The sequence below is a fragment of the Zosterops lateralis genome, assembly GCF_965231275.1.
Source record: "Zosterops lateralis genome assembly, contig: HAP1_HAP1_SCAFFOLD_49, whole genome shotgun sequence".
NCBI lineage: Eukaryota > Metazoa > Chordata > Aves > Passeriformes > Zosteropidae > Zosterops > Zosterops lateralis.
Window position 1 is genome coordinate 373,849 of NW_028154614.1, and position 26,179 is coordinate 400,027.

General features: G+C 48.9%; 1 protein-coding gene across 1 annotated transcript in view; it reads right to left on the reverse strand.

Moving 5' to 3' along the window:
- Nucleotides 1-26,179, reverse strand: part of LOC310923362 (serine/threonine-protein kinase PAK 3-like) — a 288,333-nt gene that overhangs the window by 76,453 nt on the left and 185,701 nt on the right. The window lies entirely within an intron of this gene.

Consider the following 26,179-nt stretch of genomic DNA (forward strand, 5'->3'; position numbering starts at 1 on the left):
CGCATTTTATCTTTGAGCTCCCTTGTCCTTGAGGAACTGTGGCTGCTCATGGAATACGTGGACAGAGGCACTTTAGAGGATGTTGTGGCTGAAGGAGAGATGGCAGCTGTCAGTCAGGCACTGAGGGATCTCTCTGGTGCTTCCCATGCCTTGGACACACTGGCCCTGGTAAACAAGTGATAAGAACAAAAAAATACCCTAATCTGCCTTCACTTAGAAAGATGCTCCTCTAATGGTGTTGGAGCAGCAGCTCTTGCTCTTGGCCACACCATGTTCTGTTATACTCACCATTCCCTAGGACAGGAAATCTCTTGGAGCTATTTCCTTTCTTTCTGGGATGAATTCAGGTCTTTCATTTTGACCCTCTTTTTTCTTTGTCCTCTATCAGAGCCTGCAGGCCCTGGATTTCCTTCATTGCAGCCAGGTCATCCCCAGGGAGGTCAAAGGCTCCAGCACCCTCCTGGGCAGGGATGGATCTGCCAGGCTGGGTGGGTGTTTTTGGTCAGAGGCAGCGTTCCCGGGCTGTGGGCTCTGGGGCTGCTCCTGCGTGGTGCCAGTTCCCCAGGAGTGGAGCTTGTGGGAGTGCAGGGAGCCCTGCTGCCAGCTGAGAGCAGCTGCCCCGTGCCCAGAGGGCCAGAGAGGGGTGTCAGGAGGGGCTTTGGTTTGTGTGTGTCCCTTCCAGAGGGACGGAGTTCCAATGGAAAACTTCCAGGGAATAAATGAAAGCCATTGCATGAAACTTGAGGGTTTCTTTAAGGGGCCACTGTTCTTTCCTTGGCTCCAGCTCTGAGGAAACAGAGCCCTGAGCCAGGGGCTCTGCTCTGCTGCCCTGGGCACCCCGGGGCTCCTGCAACACCCCACGGGCAGGGCGGGCCCAGAGTGTCACAATGTCCCCTTGGTTCCAGCAGGCCCCGCAGGGTCACAGTGCTCCCTGTGCACCCTGAGGCCCCACAGCACCCAGCCCAGGCCATTGCCATGGTTCCAGTCACTCCCACTACGGTCCCAGTGACTCCCAGTCTCTCTCAGTACATCCCAGTTGCCCCCAGCATGCTCCAGACACTCCCATTTCCTCCCAGTTGCTTCCAGCATGATTCCAGTTGTCCTTAGCCACTCCAGATCACCCTCAGGGCAGTTCCAGCTGCTCCCAGTATATCCCAGTTGCCCCCTACATGGTCTGAACTGCCCTCAGCCTGCCCTTGGTCACTCCCAGTATGACCCCAGTCCCCCTTTAGTGTCATCCCAGTCCCACCCAGTATGATCCCAGTGGCACCCAGTTGCCCCTAGTATAGTCCCCGTAACTTCCAGTAGGATCTCAGTGGCCCCAGTACAGACACAGTCACTCCCAGTTTCCTCCAACATGGTCCCAGTTTTTCCCAGTGTTGTCCCCTCCAGAATCATTCCAGACACTCCCAGTATATCCCAGCTGCCCTCAGCATGCTCATTCCCAGTCACCCCAGAGTCCTCAGGGTGGTTCCAGTTGCTTCCAGCATGATCTCACTCATTCCCAGTATATCCCAGTTACCCCCAGCATGCACCAGTCATTCCCAGTCACTCCCAGTCACTCCCAGTAGCCCTCAGTGTGGTCCCAGTCCCTCTCAGTATTTCCATGTCCGTGCTCCAAGTGCTGTTCATGGATGGAGGCACTCTGTTTGACGCTGTCAAGGCGTTCGAGATGACAGAAGACGAGATCGGAATCGTCAGTCGGGAGGTCAGTCAGGGATCCCAGCTGTGCTTCCCAGGGCTGGGGCAGGACTGTCTGAGAAAGGGGCTCAGAACAGGAGACATTCCATTGGCCAGGCTTGGTTTCTGTGTCACTGGAATGCTCTGGGCAAGCAAGAGCATCCCACGTGAACTGCCTGCCAGTGCCCCTGCACTCACTGCACTCTGTTCTTGTCCTCTTCTCTCCTGCTGTTGCATTCTCACTCTGGCTCTTGTATTTTCTCTTCTCCATCTTACCTCTCTAAACTTTGGCCTGCACTGCATTCCTTGCCTGTAAAAGCAAAGGTGGTGGTGGCAGCATTTGAAAGGAACAGCAAAGAAAAAAAGAGAGACTCATTTCTCTCAGTGCTCAGCTGAAAAGGTTGGCAGTGCAGCCAAAATGCTCTTGACTTGTGAGCACCTCCACTGCAGGAGCATCATCCTGGCTGGTTTGCAGGGCAGAGTCTACACCAGCAGTTGCTGTTGCTCTTTGACAAGCTGACCTGCCTTTCTTTAGAAGGGTGCTGCTCTGCCAGTGTTGGAGCAGCAAGCTCTTCCTCTCAATGGCACTGTGTTCTGCCATTCCTCCCCATTCCCCTGGAGAGGGAATCTTGGAGAGCTGTTTCCTTTCTTGTGTGATGAAATCTCATCCCTGATTTTTGCCCTCCTGTTTCTGGTTTCTCTCTCAGTGCCTCCAAGGACTGAATTACCTCCACTCCCACCACGTGATGCACCGAGACTTGAAGAGCCCCAACATCCTCCTCAGGACCGATGGCTCTGTCAAGCTGGGTCAGTATATTCTTGGTCAGGTGCAGCATTCCAGGGATAGGGGGGTGTGGGGCTGCTTTGGAGTGACTGCCAGCTCCCCAAAAATGGTGCTGGTGGCAGTGCAGGGAGCCCTGCTGTGAGCTGACCACACGGTTGCAACGTTCACAGAGCTATGGCAGGGAACAAGCAGTCCAGAGTGGCTTTGCTCTGTGTGTGTCCCTTCCAGAGAGAGGGAGCTACAAGTCTAAAGCTTCAGGGCAACAAAAGCCACTGCTGGAGGCAGTGTAAAAAATGTGGGGAGTTTTGAAGTAGCCAATGCCATATTTCCTTGGCTAAAGTCCTGAGGAAACAGAGCAGGGACTGTTGCAGGAGATTCAACAGCACATTCTCCAACTTCTACTGGGCAATTCTTTTGCTTGCTTTCCTAATTGCACAGGATTCAAATCAAAACAGTCTTTTGCTTTCTCCCCAGCTGATTTTGGCTTGTCTGCTCTACTCACCCCTGAGCAGAGTAGACGCAGCTCAGAGGTCGGCAGTTACTGGTGGAGAGCACCTGAGCTGGTGAAAGGTCACCCATATGGCCCCAAAATTGACATCTGGGCCTTTGGGATTGTGACAATTGAAATGGTGGAAGGAGAACCTCCTTATTACAATGAAACTCCTCGCTCGGTAAGGTGTAAATACTCTCTGATCCTGCTGTCTTTCTCCCCCAGCCCACCTTCTGTGTGCCATTGGACAAAATCCCATTGCCATCTGCTGGAACTACTTCCACCACGGTCCCTTTCTGAAAATGTCCCTGCAGCACATCAGCATCTGCTGGAGTTTTGGTTGCATCACTGGGGGAGCTCAAGCCTTACCCCACGCAAACAATCTCCCTTCTCAGGCAACATTTGGCTTTGCTTTGAAGTCGTTCCAGCTTTTTTGGCCACAGAGATGGCCCTACTAACAGGAAACAACCATCTTAGAGCTGCTGTTCCCTTTCCTGAAATGAAGAAACTTAAACCCAACCAAGTTTCTAAAAGAGTGGTTTGGAGAGAAGAAACAAACAAAAAGCTTGATGACTTTTGTTTGATGGCAGCTGTGCTTTAGGGACCAACAAGCACCGCAGAGATGCTTTGCATGTAATAATCCTTGGAAATAGTAGAGTGAGTTAGTAGAGCAAAGTCCCTCTTCCAAATAGCCTGTCAAGCTGGTCAGGTGAATCCTCAGAGAAGCAAAGGGGCTTTTGCTGATGTAGTTTCCACTAACAAGGTCAGTCAATGAAATCAGCTGCCAAGGCAAGATCTGCTGCATGTTGGAAAAGCTGTGGCTGCATCGGGCTTTGGGTTTTTGCTGGTCCAGGAAAGTCATCTCTGCCTCTGTGCCACGGCAGAAACTGCCACTGCAGAGTGCAGCTTGAACAATGGGATGTGGGAGAGCAGTTCCAGAGGTGAAAGAAGCAGCTGAGAGACTGGTGTTTCCTTTTTCTCCAGGCTCAGCTCCTGATAGCCACCAAAGGGACCCCAGAGCTGCAGCAGCCCAAGCTCCTCTCCCCTTTGCTGCGGGACTTCCTGAGCTGCTGCCTGCAGACAGACGAGGCGCGGCGCTGGTCTGCCCAGGAGCTGCTGCAGGTAAAATGCCAAGGGGCTGCAGGGAAACAGTGTCCCAGGGATGGGCTCCTCCTCCACTCAAGTGCAAGGCAGCAGATGAGCCCCCTCCTCCTCACCTCCACTCTTGGTGCTGTTCAAATGCAAACAGCCAGGAGTCCTAGACTGGGCTGGGCTGGCAGGGACCTGGAAAGCTCATCTGGTCCAAGGGCCCTGCAGTGAGCAGGGGCATCTTGAAAGAGATCAGGATGCTCAGACCTGAAATCTTTCCAGGGCTGGGGCACTTAGCAGCTCTTGCAGCAAGCTGTGCTATTCTTGCCCCGCTGTAGGTCCTTAGACCTACTCTGAATCAATTCTCTTTTCATTTAAAAAATATTCCCCTGACTTTCAGGCTCTAAGGTTGGAAAGTACTGGCTTATTATTGTTTTTTTTTTCCTTTGTGCAGCATCCATTTGTAACTCTGGCTAAGCCGACATCCAGCCTGGTGCATCTAATCATGACCGTGAAGGAGTGGAAGGCACAGAGAAGGATGAGACACCGACATTAGAACTGTTTGCTCCATCACCAGTCTAGAGAGGATTAGTGTAAGACAGTAGTTAGTAATTTTAGTTAGGATTCAAGTGTTGGATTGTTGCATAGGATAGTAACGTAGGATATTAGCATTGATTGTAAACAAATAAAGTTTGTGAAATCTCAACTCCTTGCAAAGATTCCCCTCCTTCTGAGCCTCTGAGAAAGCTCAACATTTCCTCCTGAACTTAGAGGTGGAAAATGACATTGAGGGCTTCTTTGGTGCAGTTGGAAAGTGGTGAAGACTCTTCTTCAGTCATCCTCTCCAGACCACAGTGCCTTTGGAATGTGGCCCACTGGCTGGGTTTTACCCAGCTGTGGCACTTGTGTTTGAGGCAGAAAGGGCAGTGGCATTTGCAGGCAGAACCAAAGGAGGAGTGGGGCAGCCCAAACACCCTGTGCATCTGCAGGCCTTGAGCTGTGACTGGAGAGCATTTGAGTTCCTGCCACTTGGATTTGTATCCCTAAGTGCAGTCTCTGTGTCCGGAGGAGAGTTTTGCCCCAGTGAGAAAGCAGCAAGGTCAGGGAGGCTGCTGGGAAAGGCGCAGAGCTGGTGCAGAGCTGTCAGCGGGCGCCAGGTGAGAGCAGGCCCCGCCTTGGCCAGGCTGGAGCCCCAGCAGAGCCCTGGCAGAGCCCGGAGCAGCCTGAGCCTGGGCAGGGGCAGGCTGGAAGGAGGCCCTTGGAGCTGCAAGAGGCAGCAGCCCGGCCCTGGGGGCCTCTTGGTGGCCGTGGGCGAATGCTGCGCTCTCAGAGCCCAGCTGGCAGCCGGCTGCTCCCGAGGGGAAGCGCAGCCATGCCGGGCACAGCACAGACTGGTGGCATTGGCCGCCCGCAGTCTGCACAGGAGGAGAGAAAGGCACAGCACAGCCCAGGGCTGCAGGCCTGCCTGAGGATTCCTACTCTTGTGCCGGCTGCCCTGGCACTCCTGGCAAAGGTGAGCAGTGTGTGCAGCACTCTGGGCACAGGGAGGGAGCCGGGCTGCTCCGCAGGCTCCAGCACAGGGCAGCGTCCTTCAGGCACGGCGCTTCTGCCTCCCGGGGGAACCGAGGCCAGCGGGAGGCAGGGACAGCTTGGCAGGTCACATCTGCAGCACAAAAGGGCCTCACACAGCTCTGCCAGGAAGCGCCTGCACTCCTGGAGCTCTGCACTCCAGGGCCAGAGCAAAGGGGTGAAATGCAGAGTGCTCTGCAGAAATATTCAGGGGCACCAGCCCAGCCTGCTTTGTGCTCTCTGGCACACAGCAAGCGCTGTGCAACACAGCCCTGAGCTGCTGGGAGAGAGGTGTTAGAAAGGAGCCAACTCTTGGATGAAATTAAATGGGGACAAAGTCATCCAAGCAAAAGAGAACTGTTTCTTAGTAAGGATTCACCTGAGCTGGGTGTGTATCTCGCTCTCCCAAGAGCCAAATATACACACAACACACACTCACACAGAATGCTGCTTTTTATTGCCTTGCCCCGCCCAGGGTGAACTGTGTCCCTTTCCCTTTGGCTGGGTACTAGGGAACTTATATTCTCTCCCCACTGCCTCCTTTTCTGTCCCCTTCCCTCTTATCCTACTTCACTTTTGGTCTGGTCTTCAACCTGGCCCCTCTCCCAGCTCACAGCAACACCCAACAAATTAACCAGAACAAACACAAACCCTAAGTAACAACACCCAGGACCAACTACTTTGTTTCTTTTTTTTTTAATACCCTCTCAGGTGCAGCAAAATATTACCTCCTATCTCACTGAGGGACTCGGGGATGTGCCTGTGCCTTGTGCTTGAGCAGTGAACTGATTTGGAAGGGAACAGAAGGGTTTCAGGAGGCAATTGGTGTTTTCTTTCTGAATTGCTGAAGGAAAGACACAGGTGGTTTCAGAAAGCAAAAATACTTTCACAGTAAATTGAGGAAATGCTTGTGAGCAATTCCCAGAGAAGGAAGGTGTTGAGAAAACGCTGAACTGTAAAAAATCATGAATTCCCATTGCATTAACAGTGTTGAGCCCTCTATTCCCCCAGTGCAGTGATGGATGTGTGCAAGTGGCTACCTTAGCCTTGAGAATAGAGTAGTCCTCCTAAGAAAGAAGCTGGAAAACTACTAGTAGGGGAAGAAAGTGGTTGTAGGAGGCTCTTGAGCATCAGAGGAGAATTGGAGGAATGGGATGTTCCCCAAATTACCACCAGAGACCCTCAAGAGAGCCCTACTCTCCTGTCAGTAACTTCTGAGAAGTGATTTAAATATGTCAACTAATTGGAGAGAATGTTTAGCCTGTGAGTTTCAGCAAAGTAATGAGTAGGTCTTCTTTCCATGGTTACAAATTAGCAAGTGAGATTTCTGAGTGAGCACCTGTGTTAGAAAAGTGATTCCCCATGCACCCAGCACTGAAATAAAGTCATGCCTCCTTTCTCCCACTGAGCTGGCACCAGGGATTGGGCCCTGCTTAATGACTTGCATTTGGGTCGCTTCTATTGCAAGGTGAAAATTAAACCTTTTCCAGCTGTTTCCCTCGGGGTTACCTTTTTGGGGGCCAAAGCTCTGTGCTGCAGCTGGCCCGGGTGTGTGCAGAGCAATGCAGCCTCCACAAAGCCCTTGGTTTCCCCACAAGTCATGGGGATTTGTTGCCAGCTGTGCCCAGCTGTGGCAGGAGAAAGAGCCCGCAGTGCAGTGGGCGCCGTGCCCTGCCCAGCCGGGGCTCTCTGGCACAGAGGAGCAGCAGCACCAGCACCTTTCAACCCACTCCTGCCTTGGCCTCACCTGGCACACAGAAGCCTCTGGAAATCAGCACCACCTGGCGCCTTCCCAGCTTGGAGCAGCTCCTGCTGCTGGGCACATCCTGCCACTTCTACTGCTTCCAAACAGGAATCAAGGCACAGGTGGAGACGGACATACAGAGAAGCCCTGGGCTTGTGCAATCAATGGGCAAATGCATGGGGGAATGTCTTAGGAATTATTTCAGCTCCTATGCCAATACTGCCTTCTCTCCTTTTCTTTCTTCACATTTCCTGCTCTTTTCCCTCTCACATTCCCACCCCTTCCCCCTCTCGAGTCTCACAGTTTTCCTCTCATGTTTGCCTGCCAAATTTTACTCATTTTCCCCACCCTTTTCAGCTCCTTTTCCTCACACTTTACCTCTCACATTTCCCCACCTTCCCACTGTTTCCTGCTTTTGTTTCTTTCCTCATGTTTCTCACAATTTTTCCCTCACTTATCCTTCCCTTTTCTCCCCTCACGTTTCTCTCCTTTTCTCAGTCATTTTTCTTCAAGTTTTCTCCTCGTGTTTCTCACTTTTGTCCTCATGATTCTAAAATTTTCCTGTGACATCTCTCACACTTTCCCCCTCACTTTTATCATTCTTTCCCCCTCATGTTCTTTATACTTTTCCTCTTGCATTTGTGGCCTTTTTTCACTCCTGTTTTCTGAAACTTTTCCCATCAGATTTCCCACCCTTTTCCCCCCCCCTCTTGTTTTCTGCCTTTCTCTGCCATCTGGTTCTCACTCTTTTCCCCTCAGGATTCTCACAATGTTCCCCTCACATTTCCTGCCTGTTTCTCTCTCTTTGCCACTAAATTTTCTCACTCTCTTCCCCTCACATTTCCCTCCATTTTTTCCCTGTTGTTTCTCACCCTTTTCCACTCACGTTTCTTAGAATTTTCCCACTGTATTTCCTGCCTTTTCCTCCTCTCACCTTCCTCTCCTTTTTCCACTCCCATTTCTCACACTTGTCACCTCACAATTTCTGCCTTTTTTCCCCTCACATTTCTTAACCCACTGGTTCCTGTCAGTGACTGCTCCTCTTCAGTAGTGGATGGGCTTCTCTTGTTTTCCCCTGCAATCCCCTACTCCAAAGAACGGGTGCCAGAGCAGCGCTCCAAGGAGCCCCTGCCTGTGCGTCTGCTGAACAGAATGGCCGTGCTCAGCTTGAAGAGTCTCCTGGAGAACAACCTAAAGTGCCCTGGGCTTCCTGCTGCAGTTTTGGTTTGTATTTCAGTTCTCTGTAGTCTTCATGGTGTTCTAAAGAAATAGGTCCCCTGAGGGATACACATTGCGGGTGAGCAGCCACTGCACCATCCGCCTCCAGCAGATCCATCTCCGTTTTCATCCCCTCACAGTCACTGTGACTCCTGCCTGGACCAAACCACTTGTGATGCTTCTTGATGCTAAACAGAGTCCATCTGCACAGGAAATGCTTTTGGCCCTCTTTTGAAGAAACAATAAAAGCCATTATTTTAAAATGTTCAGTGCCTGCAGTTTTTTCCTATTTTCACCAATTTGAATTGCCTTGACATCAAAATACTGCCAGCTGACATTCCAAACTGGCTGGTCTATGTTTGTGTGCACAGAGCAAATGTGCCACATCGTGCCCATTTCCCGGGTGTCTGTTAATGTCCTGTTCAACAAAGGGCTGAAGGGAAGGACTCTCGCTGCCCCGCGTGGCTCCCGGGCTGGAGCTGGGCTGGCAGGGGCCGCAGACCGTGCTGGGAGGCCCCGCCTCAGCCCCATCCGCCATCGTGTGTGTGTCTGCCTCAGCCCCATCCGCCATCTTGTGTGTGTCTGCCTCAGCCCCATCCGCCATCTTGTGTGTGTCTGCCTCAGCCCCATCCGCCATCTTGTGTATGGCTACCTCAGCTCTGGCCGCCATCTTGTATGTGTCTGCCTCAGCCCCATCCGCCATCTTGTGTGTGTCTGCCTCAGGCTCATTTGCCATCTTGTGTGTGTCTGCCTCAGCCCCATCCACCATTTTGTGTGTGTCTGCCTCAGGCTCATTTGCCATCTTGTGTGTGTCTGCCTCAGCCCCATCCGCCATCTTGTGTGTGGCTCCCTCCGCCCCATCCGCCATCTTGTGCCTCAACCCAGTCCAGCTCTGAAGTGAATGTGTTGCTGTTTTGTCAGCAGTCAGGGTCAGCACCAAAAACACCAACACCAGCAGGACAGTCTACAGGAAATGGCCTAGGCTGGGCTCAAAGCACCCTGTCCTGACTTGTCACTGTCCCTTAGCCATTGACAGGTTCCCATGTCCAGCCATAGCAAATGTCCAACAGCAGCTCCATCAGCCTCTTCCTCCTGCTGGCATTGGCAGACACGCGGCACAATTCCCTCTGGGACATCAAGGACCATCTCCTACACAGGATGTGCTGCTCAAGTATTTTTTTTTTGTTTGTTTGTTTTATTCACTATAACAGAGTATTTCCTGCTGACCATCATGTGCTCTGACGGCTACGTGTCCATCTGCAAACCCCTGCACTACGGGACCCTCCTGGGCAGCAGAGCTTGTGCCCACATGGCAGCAGCTGCCTGGGCCAGTGCCTTTCTCTATTCACTGCTGCACACAGCCAATACATTTTCCCTGCCCCTGTGCCATGGGTTCTTCTGTGAAATTCCACACATCCTCAAGCGCCCCTGCTCACACTCCTGCTTTAGCAAACTGGGCCTTCTTGCAATTAGTGCCTATTTAGTACTTGGCTGTTTTGTGTTCATTGTTTTCTCCTATGTGCAGATCTTCAGGGCTGTGCTGAGGATCTCCTCTGAGCAGGGACAGCACAAAGCCTTTTCCACCTGCCTCCCTCACCTGGCCATGGTCTCCCTTTTCCTCAGCACTTCCATGTTTTCCTACCTGAAGTTCCCATCTGTCTCCTGGCCCTTTCAGTTCTGGATTCTGGCCCTTTCAGTTTTCTACTCAGTGGTGCCTCCAGCCCTGAACCCCCTCATCTACAGCCTGAGGAACCAGGGGATCAAGGATCCCCTGAGGAAAATGATGCCTGGATCTTTGCAGAAGCAATAAACTCCCTCTTTTCTGCTCCAGAAGCTTCAGAATGTAACTTTTTACAATCTCAGACTTTTTTTTCCCTATTTGTCCATTTTTTCACTGGGAAATTTCCTGTTTCTTTTTCTAGAGTTACATCTTTATGTTATCACAACCCACTTTCTGATGTCACAGACTCACCTTCTATGAAGTCACAGCTAGCTCTGTGATGTCACAACCCATTCAGTGATGTCACACAGCTCACTCAGTGATGTCATGCAGCCACCCTGTAATGTCACAGCACACTCTATGACCTCACAGCCCTCTCTATGATGTCATAAAGCCACAGCAAAATGTCACATCTTGCTCTGCAATGTCACACACTCCCCTGTGTGATGCTGTAGCTGCCTGATGACCTCACACAACAAATTCTGTGATGTCATAGCCCAATCTGTGACCTCACACAACCCACTCTATGCTGTCACACAGCCCCTTTGTGACATCACAGCTACTCTGGGGCTCTGTGACATGGATTTGAGCGGATTTTGGCCATTGTATCTAAGATTTTCCTCAGATTTCTTCCTCTGTGTATCCCAAGATTTTTTCCAGCTTTTCTCCCAGAAATCCCAGGAATCTCCCAGAGTTTGGGGACATTTTTGGGTGTTAAAGTGCAGATTTTGGGTGTTTAAGTGCACATTTTAGATGTTTTAGTGCAGATTTTGGGCCTCTTGCAGCCACTTTCCATGTGATTTTTGGGCAGATTTTGGCCATTTTCCCCAGATTTTTCTTAGTTGTCATTCCCAACAATTTTTCCTAGATTTTCCCCCCAAAATTCCTGGAATCTCCTTAAGTTTGGGACCATATCTGGGTGATGTGGTGGTTTGAGGACGACTGGGGCAGTGATCATGAAATTACAGAGTTCTTGATATTTGGTGAAATCAGGAGCTACATCAATAAGACTCTTTCATTGGACTTCCAGAGGGAAGACTTTGGCCTATAAAGGAGACTTATTCAGAGAGTTCCTTGGGAAGCAGCCCTTAAGAACAAAGGAGTTCAGGAAAGCTGGGTGTTCTTCAAAACAGAGATTTTGAGGGCACAGGAACAGACTGTCCTGTGTGCCAAAAGATGAGTCGACGAGGCAAATGCCCAGCCTGGATGGGCAAGGAGGCTTTGGATGAAGTCAGCTATAAAAAAACTGCAGTGTTGGAGCAGCGGTTATAAATCCAGCCAATGGCCAAACTATGCAGTGATTAACTAGTTCCTGAAACTGCATAGATCTCTACAGATAGCTGTAGCCTGCAAGGTGAAGTGATTGCTCATATTGACGGGTGTCAGTATCTACCAAATGATTTGTTTTGCACAGGCCTTTATTTCTGGAGTCTGCCACGTGAAGGGAAGACTCTTAAAGCCATTGCCAACTATTTTACTGACATGGATGCCTTGCTTTTAAAATTTGCTACCACTGTTGCATCTGAGGGAAGTCTAAGAGGATTCTGTGTAGAAGAAGGAAGATCTATCAGAATTGGGAGGGGGTTGAAAAACAGCTTGGAAAACCACTGAATAAACTTTCTAAAGTTATATCCTGCTGACAATTGCCTACTGCTGAAACCTCAGAGGACTCTTCTGTGACCCTCTGGGTGGGGAGTTTGAGTGCTTAGAAGTGTCATTGTGATGCTGCTACTTAAATGGGTTTTGAATGAATGACATTCTGGTCAGCACACCGTGACTTTAAATGTGCCTAGGGTTTTACTCTTCTCTAGTAAGCAAACTTCTTGTAAGCTCCAGTACAAAGCCTTACTGTACAAGCTTCTTCCCTTGTCTGGAGTATTACTGGCTAATCCAGGTGTTCTGTTGCCCTGAATTTGAAGTATTTGTTGAAGTGGGGAGGAAGGACCTCTTTAAGCAATGACTTTTCTGTTTGTTTGTTTTTATAACTTGTTGGTTCTCACTTCCTAATCTGCTTTTTCAAAAACTTCCCTTTAGTTCATGGTCCAACTGGGTGATCCCAGCAATAGCAGCGATTATCGTGGCCCTGATGTATCGTTCCTACATGTCAGAGTAAGCGCCTTACTGAGAATTCATGCAAGAAGAGAATACATTCTCTGGGAGAAAATATAAACAATCCTAACCCAATGTGTTCATGGACAGAAGCCTGACATCTGAAGAAAAATTCAAGTGTTTCGGAAAACAAAACAATTCTTTTTCTGCTGTGCACTTTTCTTAACGTTGCCTTCTTATATGCTGCTGTGAAGTGATAAAAAGGCACCATTTCTCTTTTTGTATAACACTTTTATTCTCTAATTAATTATTTGATAACTGTATTGGTTTCTGTGGTAGAATATTATTTTGTATGTAACACTGATTCTGGTTATTTCTCTTTAATCTGTAATAGGGTCATTAGACTCTCTTTATGTATACATTTTACAGCTTTAAAAGACTACCAAAACTGTGTACATGTACACAACTTAACTTAAAAAAAAAAAAAAATCATGTTGTCTTTTTAAATGTAGTATGAATGAAATGCAAGTTAAACGTAATGAATAAAACTGAATGGAGTTATAGGTGCCTGGAAGTGGGTTGGCCCTACCAATCAGCTGTAATGAGCTGGAGGTTTTTTTCCATTTTTTTGGCAACTGCTCTTATAGTTGTTGTAGGTACTCCTACTAGCAAACTGTTCTGTTTGTCTCCCATTGAAAAATGCAGGTGAAATATACATCTCAATGTTTGGCCCAATTGTGTCTGTCTCATTTTCGTGAAAAATAGCTCTTTTTTACAAAAAAGGCAGAAAAAAGTAACTGCTACTGAATAGTACTGTTCCTGCCAAACACTCAGGTGACTATAGAATTTGTTCTGGAACTTTTAGCCTTCGATAAAATCTTCAACTTTGTCAAGTACATTGTGTGGAGAAAAATTGACAAATGAAATCTATTTCTGACTCTTCTGTGATGTGCTATGGTGCTTTACTATGAAGAGGTGACTGTTTTCACTGCTGAATACAAGTACAAGTTTGCATTTTGTGGTGAACATTTTTAGTCATATGTAAAGGATCATGAATAAAAGTTTAATTGCTTACACCTGCTGGCTCAAGCACCTTCATTTCTGAACTTTTTGAAGGCCTTGAAAGGGATGTCCTATTGGGGCACTTCTCAGAAGTGCACTTACAGTAGCTCCCGTCAGCTTCGTATCAAGCACTAACTTTTGTCCTGTTTTTGCCATGGCTTTCCCTCTGAATGTGGTGAAACAGAGTTTAAAACTTCAAGTTTTATTGATATTTTTATAGATAACCTTTAAAAAGGATATAATAACTCAGAGTTGGTATTTAGAATCACGAATCAAGCTTCATTTTAAAAACAATACTTGAGTCCATAAATCTAGTCAAGGCAAAAAAAAAAAAAAAAAAAAAGGGGCCACTTTAGAAAGCTTAGCTTCCCCCCTCCAATAATTTCAGGCAGATAAGTATGTCCACAGCAGCAGATGGAGCAGTGCAATTAAGGTGGATCTGTAATGTGAAACACTTACTGTGAAATGTATTTTTTCCCATGCTGTGTAAGTTGGAGTTTTAATATGATGTAGCATTCTTTTGGTCCTGTATACTGAATATTCATGAAATTCCCTGGAGTAACTATGGAAGCTCAGTCCCATCTAAAAATATTCAAGCTGCCATGTGCAGGGAACTTCCACAATGTGAACCAGAAGCATGTTGAGTACAGACAAGTAGGCAGTGCTTCAAAAACTGATACAAGTAAAAGTACTAATGTTGATGTGCACCCCTCTCCACTGGTGTGGATACAAGTTGTTCCTCAGAGATACACACTCCTTTTGAGTTTTTAAATGTAAACTGATTTTGTAAATGGAGATAGATGTTAACTAGAAAAATGATCACGCTTATTTTCCTTTTTAATACTCTTAAGGTTAGTGCTGCTTTCCTTAGAGGTGTCATATAGAACTTTTTATGTGACTTTAGCTTTTGAGTATGAATAGAAGATAAAGTATATATGGGTGTGGTGAGGAATGAATGACTATGCTATTGTAAAAGCAAGTGAATTAAGGGTAGTCAATGTTTTTACAGTCTGACAGCAAAAAGAAAAGAATATACAGTGCTTTCTTCTCAAAACAAAATCCTTTGTCCACAGATCCAATCTGAAAGTATTTGCTCTAATTGTCTGATAATAAATCTAATTTTTGTTTAAAGAGGCTGGCTTTAGTGGTTGATGCTTTAAATCAGTTGTCATCTTTTATTGTCTACTTGTACAACCTTGTAATGTTTACACTGCCTTAAATTATTTGGGCATTGCATTTTTGGCCTTTATTTGCCTGTCCTCTGTTGTTCACAAGAGTGCACAGTGATGGGGAGCTCCCCCTTAAACGGAGGTGGCCTTGGCTGCTTCTTGGTGTCTGTGGAGTAAAGCCAGCACAACTTGTTCACTTGTTCCCTCGGAGATGACAAGGAAAAATAGTGTGCTGTTCTTTTCTCTGGCTTCCTTGCTCTGTCATGTCGGTCCGATGCCTTTCCCTAGTCATCATGCTGCAGTCAGGATTTTGCAGAATGCTAAAGAGAAGCTGGCAAGGGGGTGAAAGCTAGGCAAATGGAAGCTGATCACAAATTTTCTTCAGAGACAAAAAAAATGCAAAGTTTTTTTTTAAATTTTCTGTATGTTTGACTACTGAGGGTAAAACAGTTTGTAAATCCATGGACATTTGAAGCAAAACTGTTCCTGTATTCTCTGCAAGGCTGGCAATGCCTTAACTGAAACTCAGCGGGAATGAATGAGCTATATCAGTGTGCATAAAACACAGAACAATAATAGTATTGCAGCATTTTCTCCTGAATGTAGAAAAGGATTTCAGAATTGCCATAGAAGGAATGAGAAGCAGGAGGAATCTCATGCTGCTCTATGCTTAGTTCTTAACACCTGTCCACATCTATGGTGAAGGTAGTAACTGATGGATGACGTATTTGAATTCCACTTTACTTTCATACTTCATTACATTTCTTCCTGTGATTTATTCATTATGTGTTGAAATATTTCGGGTTTTTAAGTAGGTGGGCAGACAAGCGCATGAATTAATGAGAAAATGTTGAAATGTTGGATCTTGGTAGATGATTAATGCTGGATTTTCTGTTCTTTCTGAAAACTAGAACTGGAATTAAATAAGTAACTGAGCAACAGGGTTTTCTTTAAATTTTGAATGTCACGTGCAATGACAAATCTGTAATTGGTATGCCTGGTGTACTGTCATTTAATTACATTGTTATTTTGTGGTTTGGGGATGTTTTGGCAGAACCCTTCTACTGCATTATACTAGACTCTGACTCTTAAAGGATATCACTTTTTATTCATCTTATTTTAATTGTGAAAGGTTTTGACAGAGCAGGTGTAAAAATGAGAAACCAAAGAACCTGGAGACATCACTCTCAAATCTCAGGATCTTGAAGATCCTCCCCTAGCCTGAATTAGCCAACTCTCTTATTTTTTTCAAAGCAGAAAGCCACAACAGATCTGTCTTTTCTGCCAAACTGTTAGTATTACAACCCCTTCAGTAAACACCAAATACATACGAACTCCAAATATCATGGCAGGAGCACGATGGTATTACAACACACATGAACACTTCTCTTTTTTTAACACTTCAGGAAATAATATAGTGTTAAGATAATCTTAGAGGTTTTTTTCTTTAAAAAAGAAAATAAAAGGAGCTCACAAATTAATGCATAGAGTTTATGCACACCTTCAGTTTACACATGTATTTCCACAGTGTTATTTTTTCTGAAAGAGATATAGCACAAATATCTCATAAACATTTTAAAAATGGCATTTTTATGATGTCTCTGCAAATGTAAATGTAAATGTAAATATCAAATCTTTACCTAGGAGAGGAAAGCAGTATAATAACACAGACTTCTTCTCATACAAAGCAAATTCCTCCTGAAGCAACTAAGGATATATTTCATTAAGTAAAATCTGAGAGAGAGGCTAATATTAACAGAAAGTCATTAAAGATCTTCTGCTGGTATCAATTCATGTAGTTCTATTCCCTTAAAATAAGTTTCTTACACACCTGACCTCCTGAAGCAGAACAGCATACTTTTGGCAGGAGACAGCTTTTTACTGCTGGACAGTCTTCTAAAAAAACACACACATTAAGAAATGGTGAGAACACTTACAGAAAGAGCCAGAGTTGGAAAAAATGCCATATGTGAAACATGTTCGTAATTAGACAAGGCACTGATTTACCTTCTTGAGATGTTTCATTGAGAATTGAGAAGAGCTGTTTTCGAATCGCAGTGTTCTGTTCTAATAATTCACAGCATTGGCTCAGATTTTCACAACCCCTCGAACTCTTCGCAAGTGTGTTGATGAAGCAGCAGGAGATAATCAATGGCCGCCCTGTTTTGCAGGGTGGCCTGCCTCGTTATTTTCTCCTCTGCAAGGAGGTCCGATAGCGCGTTAGACGTCAAATTCGCTTGTTTTGCCACCCAACACTCCAATTTGGCCAATTCCCCCATGTTTTTTGCAATTGAAACCCAGGGCAGAAAAATCGTGACAGCCGTAGCCTTGGCCCTGGACCAATGCAATATCTCCGATTCACAATCAGGGTGGAGGTTTGCCAGGCCTCTCTTTTTGATTGGTGCATGCTGAGTAGAATTTTTCTTGATCCAATGAATAATTTGAGTTTTGTTGGGGGTAAACAGCCCTAACCGCCCGAGTGTACATGGGCCTCCGTACACAAGAGAGGGGATGCCGCTGTAAGCCCTATCTCCACAAATCAAAAACGTTTTCGGGGGAAGTGCAAGGGGTTGGGTGCTGGAGATTGTTGCTACGTGGGCCAGGGCAGAGCACCACCAACTGGCCCACGTAGTTATCTGATACCTGCTTGATTTCGCGATAGTGCTTTCGGACGTTGGCCGCGGGCTGGAAGGAAAAGTGGATGCAAAAGGTTGCAGGGGAAGACCCCAGGAGATCCAGCTCCTGGGGTTCTTGGGTAACGACAGGGAGGTGGGAGGTCCACTCCTTCCAGAGCGCCAAGGGATTTTTGATTAGATGGGAATCGTGGCCTATTTCCTTCCAATGATTAACCTGGATGGGCTTACGATTATAACTTGCTCTGAACCGCAAGAGTTGAGGGGGGAACTCACTCTCTACGGACGGGATCCCCACGAGGCACGATGACAGGGGATCTCCTGCTGAGGCGGAGGACAGACAGATATGGTCCTGCTTTAGAGACTTGGCCAAGGTCCTCCATACGTTTGCCTTGGGCTGGGGGACCATCCAGGTGGTCGCTGGTCCCGCGAGGCTGGCTAGGAGCATCATCCAGATGGCAATGATGATGCTTGGGGGCCATCCTCTAGCGAAGGATCGGGTGGTCTGGTCCGCGGCTTCCCTGGGGGGAGAACTAAGAACACATACTTTAAGTCAATTAAAGAGCCACTCCAGGGTTCCTGGTTCGGGATCATTGACAGAAACTGAAAAAGGGAAGGAGTCTTCCTCCTCTCCCTCGGGGGGAAACATCCAGTGGGGCAAGGTAACTGCAGCTGTAATTTCTGCCCCTCTTGCCGGATCGTCTTTCTGTTTACTGCCCTCGGTACCGGACCTCTTCCTCCTTCTCCAGGAGGCAACTGTCACTTGAGCCGGCCTGGAACCCTCCTTGGAAACCTTGGGGACATAAGGTCTCACATTGCGGGATGGAACCCACCGAAGTCCGGTGTCAGTGGAGACGCAGGCGTACCCGCGTCCCCAGGTAATTAAATCGTGAGGTCCTAATGTTCTCAAGGTTTCTGGATCCCTGACGAGGACTTTTGGCCTTTCGTGGGGCACTAACTGTGCACTCCCACGAAAGTGCCTCGTCACTGGCGGGTTCATGGTCTCGAAGGAACAGTTTAGAAAATTGATTGTAAAGAGGGCCCGGGACAACCTGATAGATGGAGGTTCGTTTCTTAGGATGCTAGACTGCTGGCTAAGGACCCTCTTGATGTTTTGATGGGTCCTTTCCACAATTGCTTGGCCCGTTGGGGAATAAGGGATGCCAGTCTTGTGACTTATTCCCCACTGCTGTAGGAAGCTACAGAACTCCCTGGACGTGTACGCTGGGCCGTTATCAGTCTTTAGAGACTTGGGGATGCCCATGAAGGAGAAAGCGTGTATCAGATGCCGAATGGCATCCGCCGATTTCTCCCCTGTGTGGGCAGAGGCGTACACGGCTCCCGAAAAGGTGTCCACCGTGACGTGCACAAACTTCTGCCTCCCGAAGGGGGCATAGTGTGTGACGTCACTTTGCCACACCTCACAACTCGACAACCCTCGGGGGTTAACCCCCGTGGCCATCGAAGGGACTGAATTTCGGTGGCAAGTGGGACAAGAGGCCACAATCGCCTTGGCCTGGTCACGGGTAAGGTGGAATTCCCGGACCAAACCTGGGGCGTTCTGGTGATGGAGTTGGTGGCTGAGCTTTGCCTGCTCAAAGGTGTTAGGCAATGGAATCACCTCCACAGGGGCAGCAAGGGCATCTGCCCTTCTGTTTCCCTCGGCGATGACTCCTGGCAGGTCCGTGTGTGATCTGATGTGCATCACATAAAATGGCTGCTTTCGGTGGGAGATCAGTTTTACAAGTTTCGAAAGCAGCTCGAACAGGGCAAGGTTGTCCACCTCTTGCAGTATGGAGTTCTCCGCTCTGGATACTACCCCAGCTACGTATGCCGAATCTGTTACAATGTTAATAGGTTCAGAGAACCTCTCAAACGCCCTGACGACTGCGGCCAACTCAGCAACTTGAGGCGATCCCTTCACCTCCGCAACATCTGACTCCCACTGCTGAGTTTCTGGATTCCTCCAAGTCATGACCGACTTGTGAGTCCTCCCGGACGCGTCAGTGAAAACTGTCAAGGCATCGAGGGGTTTTTTACTCTGAATTGATTTTAATTCCAATTGGAATGTAGAATCCGAATTAAAAATTTTGTGGGCAGGCCGAGTTATTGAAATTTGCCCAGAGTAACTGTCCAGCGCGAATTGGAGTGACTCATTCTCCATAAGAAGGTGTTCCAACATTGCCTTTGTAATTTGGCCCGATGATAGCCTAATTGGCATGTGAATGCACTCGAAATCACAGCCGGCTAGGTCCCGAATTCGGAGCCTAGCCTTCCGGATAAGGTCAGCCATCAACTCCTGTGGCCTTGTCATCCGTTTGGACCGGTGATGGCCTAGGAAGACCCACTCGATGACGAGGAGCGGGTCGTTGCCATCACGGTCCCTCTTAGGGAGTTTCTGGATGACATTGTCCCACTGAAATATCAGTCCCTGGAGGTGGGGCAGCCTTCCGAAGATTGCGAATCGGAAGGGCAGGTCAGGTCTGCACCTGTGGGCCTGCCTGGTGGACATTGCCTCCTGAACCTTTTCCAGAGCCTGTTCCGCCTCTGGGGTAAGGGACCTAGGGGAACTGAGCCCCTCTTCTCCCCCTTTCAGTAAACTGAAAAGGGGGGCCAGGTCCTCCGTAGAGAGACCCAGCCAAGGCCTCACCCAATTTAACGTCCCACACAGCTGTTGGACATCCGCCAATGTCTCAATTTTGGTTCTTATTTCCAATTGCTGCGGCACAATGGTCCGCTGACTGATGACGAGTCCCAGGTACCTCCAGGGGGGCATCTTCTGAATCTTATTTTCCTGTAACTCGAACCCTGCAGCAGCCAGTGAAGCCACTGTAAGGTCAAGCACGTGGGCCAGCAGGTCGTCGGTGGGAGCGCACACCAAGACGTCATCCATGTAATGATGAATGACGGCTTGGTGCGTGGCTGCACACACAGGAGCGAGCAAGGAAGAGACGTACCACTGGCAAATAACTGGAGAGTTCTTCATTCCTTGGGGTAAAACCCGCCAGTGATACCTCTTCCTCGGGGCTTCTCGGTTAGTGGTAGGAACCGAGAAGGCAAATCGTGGGGCATCGTCCGGATGCAGCGGAATTTGAAAGAAACAATCTTTTATATCTATGACGGCCAATTTCCAATTTTGGGGGAGCATGGTCGGGGAAGGCATCCCTGGTTGAAGTGACCCCATATCTTCAATCACTTCATTAATTTTTCTGAGGTCGTGGAGGAGCCGCCATCTGGTCTTGTCTGATTTTTGAATGACAAAGACCGGGGAGTTCCACGGAGAGGTGGACTCCACTATGTGGCCTTTGGCCAGCTGCTCTCCCACGAGCTCGTTGAGCGCCTTTAATTTCTGTTGAGACAGTGGCCATTGCTCTACCCAGACTGGTTCGTTAGACAGCCAATTCAGCTTCAAGGTAGGGCGCTCGTCGATGGCCACTGTGTTAACCTTGGGGGGGTCTGGAAAGCCAATTGTGACCCCCCACTGCTGCATGAGGTCTCTACTCCACAGGGGTGTCTCGTAGTTCAAAACAAACGGGCGCAGTGAAGCCAATTGCCCGTTTGGCCCCTCAATTTGGACCACGTCCTTCGATTGTTTCGCCAATTGAAGCCCGCCTACACCCGAGACGTGCTTTCCCACGGATTGCAGTTCCCAATGTGACAGCCACAAACTCTCCGGTATGACCGTCACATCCGCCCCCGTGTCCCAGACCCCTTTGATGTTTTTACTGTCCCCACCCACACTGATCCTGCATGTGTCTGTTGGTTTGCTGCGCGTGATCTTCCTTACCGAAAGGATGCTCATTTCTTCATCTTCGGTGCAGCTCATCCCCGTTGTCTCATTTTCGTCCCCTATTTCCTGGCAGATGGCGAGAAGGGGTTCTGGGATGAGCTGCGCGATAACTTGGCCTTTCGGTAGGAATGTGGGTGGGTGGTCTGTGTGCAGCCACAATTCGAACCTCCTGGGGTCGGTGGTGATGACCCCGGGGGCTATGTGTATGTCAGGTGGTGTATGTTTACAGTCTCCCACCACGGCAAATTTGCATCCTATTTCGTCCCAGGAGCCCCTGTCCTTCGAGACCACGACTGTGTGCCAATCGCGATCCCGCAAGTGAAGAGGCTGCGCCAACTTGAGCCTAAAGGGCTCATACCTTGAGTCGGTCGTCAGGGTTCCCTCGGGTTCCCGGACGAAGGTCTTAGTTTCCGGCTCGGCGTCCTGGAGAGGAGCTCTTTCGGTCTCAGCAAGTTGAAGTGTCATGTCCGGTATTTCAGTCATTGTAGGTGTCTCAGTCATGCAGGGCACAACCATCCTTCTGTGGAGGGCAGAAACAGAAAGATCATTATTTTCATGAACGTCACCCTTCCCGGCAGTGTTGCCCTCCCTGTTGGTATCCGCACGCCGGGGGGCGCCGCGCTCCTCATCTAGTTTTTTGAGGAGGGATGTCCTCCCTTCCCACCTCCCCCCTTTTTCAAAAATGTTTGGAACTGTGCCCTTTGAGGGCATTGGCTAGACCAATGCCCTTTCTGGCCGCACAGAAAGCACGGGCGATTGTCCGGTGGTTTCTTAGATGTTCTTGGCGTCTTGGGCGTTTTTTGTTCTTCCTTCTGCGAGACTGCGGCGACTCGGGGACCAGACGGCCTCTTCTGTAGGGTCCGTGGTTTTCCAGCGGCGACTCTAGCACTGACGGCCTTGAGCATCTCATCTAGGGTGGGCTGCTCCCCAGGTAACTTCGGGATCCTGAGGATGGCCTCGCGACACTCCTCGTTAGCATTTTTGAATGCCATCTCCTCGAGGAGGTCTTCCCTCGCACCCACCCTATTGACCTTTTGCTCAATAGCCGCCGTCAGCCGCTCGACAAAAGCCACAAACGGTTCCGCCGGACCCTGGAAAATCTCACTATAGGATGTTAGAGGTCCCGTGGGCCGCATCTCACAGAAGGCTTGCACCGCTTTTTCCTTGATTACCGTCAGCACCCCCTCTGGTATGTTTTCTGCCTGATCGGAAGCAGATTTCCAATCACCCTCCCCCATCAGGTGTTCTAAGGTGATGGGGTCCCCACCGTTATCCGTGGCAGTTATCGGATCTCTTAACAAGCTAGGGAGTGCTCGTCCTAGCAGGTCTTTCCAAGTGCCCTGCCAGAGCTTGTACTCTGTTTTATTATTGAGGCACCGGAAGAGCTGCTTAAGATCCCAAGGGACGACCACATGCCCCGCAAGTGTTGACTCCAACATGCCCTGGAAGTACGGACTCTCTCGTCCGTACTCCTTCAGGGTTTTCATGAGATCCTTGATAGCCGCCTGCGGAAACGGTCTCCAAGTGGCTGCCCCACCCCGGCCGTGATAGGTGACAGGGGCGACCATGGGAAGACCACTTGGTTCGGGGCTTCCGGTTTCCAGGCCCTCCCCCTCCGGGCTCCAACCGTGGGAACCGGAAGGGTAGGCGTGGGAACCGGAAGAGGGGCGGGACCAGTCGGTGGGCGGTGCTGAGGGAAGGGGCGTGTTTTCTGTGGGCGGAGAGTGGGCGGAGTAGGAAGGTGGGGAAATGGGAGGAGAAAGGGGAGGAAACTCTTTGTGGGAAAGGGGAGGAGTATCTAAAAAGGGGTTGGTGTTCCTAGATGATGTCCTGAGGGTGGAGGGACGAGGGTGGGAGGGGAAAAACGAAGAGAGGGACGACGAGCGGGCAAGGCGCCCGCCGCCATTTTGTGGAGAGGGGTTCAGGGCGCCATTTTGGACACCAGGGGAATCCGGCTCTGCAAAGGAAAATCTAACACGAGGCTTAGGGGACATCTGGGGTAGGAAAGATGTCGTTACCGGCGGGGTACACCGGCTCCGAGAGTCCTGAGCCGTCTGGCCGGGACAGCCCAGGCGGGGGGATTTGCCGTCCCTCAAGGGGCCGGGGCTAGAGGACCCCTTGAGGATTCCTGGCCGGGGAGAGGGAGGACGGGCAGGGGGATTAGGACGGGAAGAACATAAACTTGTCAACGAACCCCGGGAGCTCCCTTTCTGCATTCCCTCTAAACTATTACATGCAGCTCGTAGCTGTCGAACCCAATAAAGGAATTTAAGTGCATTTTTGTCGCCCGACTTGGCCAGATTAGCAAATTTGACGAACACTGCAGCCCAAAACACGGCAGTGTCCACGGATCGGGCAACTGTCTTAGGGAAATGCAGGAAGAGAAATCTTACAAACTTATTTAAATCTCCCTTAGAAAACCTGAAATTTGTAGCAACCAACAAACTCTTAACTTTACAACGCACTTCTCTCTGTGGCGCGCTCAGCCGTGCACCCATGGCTATCCGATATCAATTGCGCCCACACCACAACCAACAAGCCTCAAAACACAAGACAACTCAAAAACCAACACCGTCCGCACTAAAAACCGGCAAGGCCACGAACCTCGGAACCGGGGCGGGATCAACGAAAGACCAAAGCCACCAAGGCCACAACACAAACAACGAAAATCACAAAACTTAACTGAAAAGCGAAGAGCCCTTGGAAACCAAAACCCGAGAAAAGCGAGAGAAAGGACCCAAAACGCGGCAGGCTCCCTCCCCACTCCCCCGGGGGCTGCGCAGCCTAGGAATCTCGGGTGTCACCCCGAGACTCCCTCCCCCTATTGCGGAAAGGACCACCTCCCCCCGGGTGGCGGTATCCCCTTTCCTTCCCACGGGTAAGCTTCCTCCCGAAACCTCCTCCCCCCTGGGAGCGAAGGGCTTTTGGGGATACTTACCCGTCCAAGGGTCTTCGGAAAAAGGCTTGAGGGTAGACCGGCCTCGAAGAAGACTCCCGGGTGCAGGGAGCTGCCTTCTTCACCCTTTCGGAGCGCTCAGCCTAAGCTGCTGCTCTACGAAAGGTGCGCAGACTGCGAAACAGCCTGGAACTGTAATCCGCAACGAACCCGATGGTTCGCTTGTCGCTTCCTGCGCCGCTGCAGGAATCAGGCGCTGACACTGAGGGGCCCCACGTTGGGCGCCACCCCTGCCGCCGTGCGCTTGCCCTGTGTGGCTAGCCCGGAGCGCACGTAGCAGTACACCTGATATTTGTGGTCCTCCACCTAGGCCAACGACCTGAGCTGCAGCCACGAAGCCGGTGATAAATGAGAGAAGGACTCTCCGGGAGCTTGGGGTCAGAGAAGTTTATTCCTGCCCGGGCACTCCAGGGAGAGCCCCGAGCAAACAAATGCACCGGCTTAAATACAACACAGAGTGGGTGTGGGGAAAGCGCAGAACAACCAATGAGCAGGAACCAGGGAGTGGCAAGGGTGAGGGGTGATCCAACCAGGAGTGACCAGGGAAAAGGCGGGAAGGGACCCAGCCAATCCCTAGGCCCAGGCCTCAGGGAGATTGGCATGGGGGGTGAGGGTGATGGACAGGGCCTGTGGCGGGAAGGACGGGCCAATCAGGGACTGTCTCCAGGGAGGGTACGCAGAGGGTTATATAACTTAAGTGGTAAACAACAAGATGGAGTCAGGGGAACAGGGCCCAGGGAAGCCATTTTGGGTACATAAAACTGGGGTACACTAAACTGAAATGTACATAAAACACAGACAAATGTACATAAAACTTTACAAACCCCAACATGCATTACTACATCTGTGTGGGCTTTCTTACTTAAAGCTACAATCACGACGTTTTCCCCCCTGTAATTACATCTTTCCAACCTTTCCTTACTGAATGCATTAGAATACTCATTTTTTAAGGTTCCCATTTTTAATAGGCAAATGAACAATGCATCAGGACTTCTATCACTCAGATAATTCACTACTTGAGAAAACATACTCCTTTTCAATTATAAAGATGCTGCAACCACAAGTATCTCTAAAAGAAGAATCATAGAAATTATGAATCTGGGTTAAAATCTTTCAACAGTTATTAAAATAATAATCTAGCAGATTGTCGGATTAAAAGAAAAAAAACAAAATCTGGTTTTCCATATTAGCTGAAATAATACATACAAGGAAAAGGCTCTTATCTTGCTTTGTCAGCAGTCACATGAAGTCTCCACGCAATTTCACCTGATTTTTAAGAGTTACAAACTGAAACATATACTACTGAAGGAGCAAAACCCAGAACTATGCCTAGGAAACAACAAAACTACATCACGTTCAGCAAATGCAGTTTTGAAAATTTTGCAATTTAAACTACACCTGCCAGAAGAATACACACTTTTTTACTTCCTTCCTTAATCTTTATCTGTAACCTGTGTATCACCTTCCACATAGATCACTCTCTAGGTCTTCAGGTTTTAATGACTCCGTATGGTTTTTACAAGCTTCCAAAAGAGCTGAAAATCCCACCCATGTGCCCATCAGCTTGTGTTTTGATCGCTGCAATATGCTTTCCTCGGGCCTTGGGGGAGCACTGTCAACCTGCTCACCTTCACAAGAACACAGCTACAAAAGTGCATTTTTCCAGCTCATTACAGCAACATAACACAGTGTTTCCATCTGCCAGCTCCTCTTTTCCTGCAACAGCAGCCTGAAACTGTTCATCTTCATTTTCCAAGACCTGAAAGACTATTCCCAACCAACTCATGATGGAGGGGTCAGCCCCCACTGCTGCTCAGCCCTCCTAAGGTCTACCTCACCATCCATTTGCAAGATTTTGAAATGCACGGCACTGTTCCTCCTCTGTGGTAGCTTTACCAGCTACTCTCAAACTCCCTAAAATTGTCCTTTGTCATGAATCCTGCAGAGAGTTACACTGGCTATGTAACTGTAACTCCTATCCAACCATAAAGTAAAAGAAAATAGCTGATTTTCCCTGGAAACGCTGCATCTCTTTCCTCACCAAGCACAGCACACAGCAGGTGGTTACAGGCTCCTGACCTGAGCACAAGCCCCATTTACATCCTGAAGGTACAGAAACCTGGGGATGCAGGAGTGAAAACTCTGTCACGATTTTCCACTGAGCAAAGTCACACCTGACAAGTTTCATGTTCCTCTGCCTCATCTTTCCCTAATTTCACACCTTCT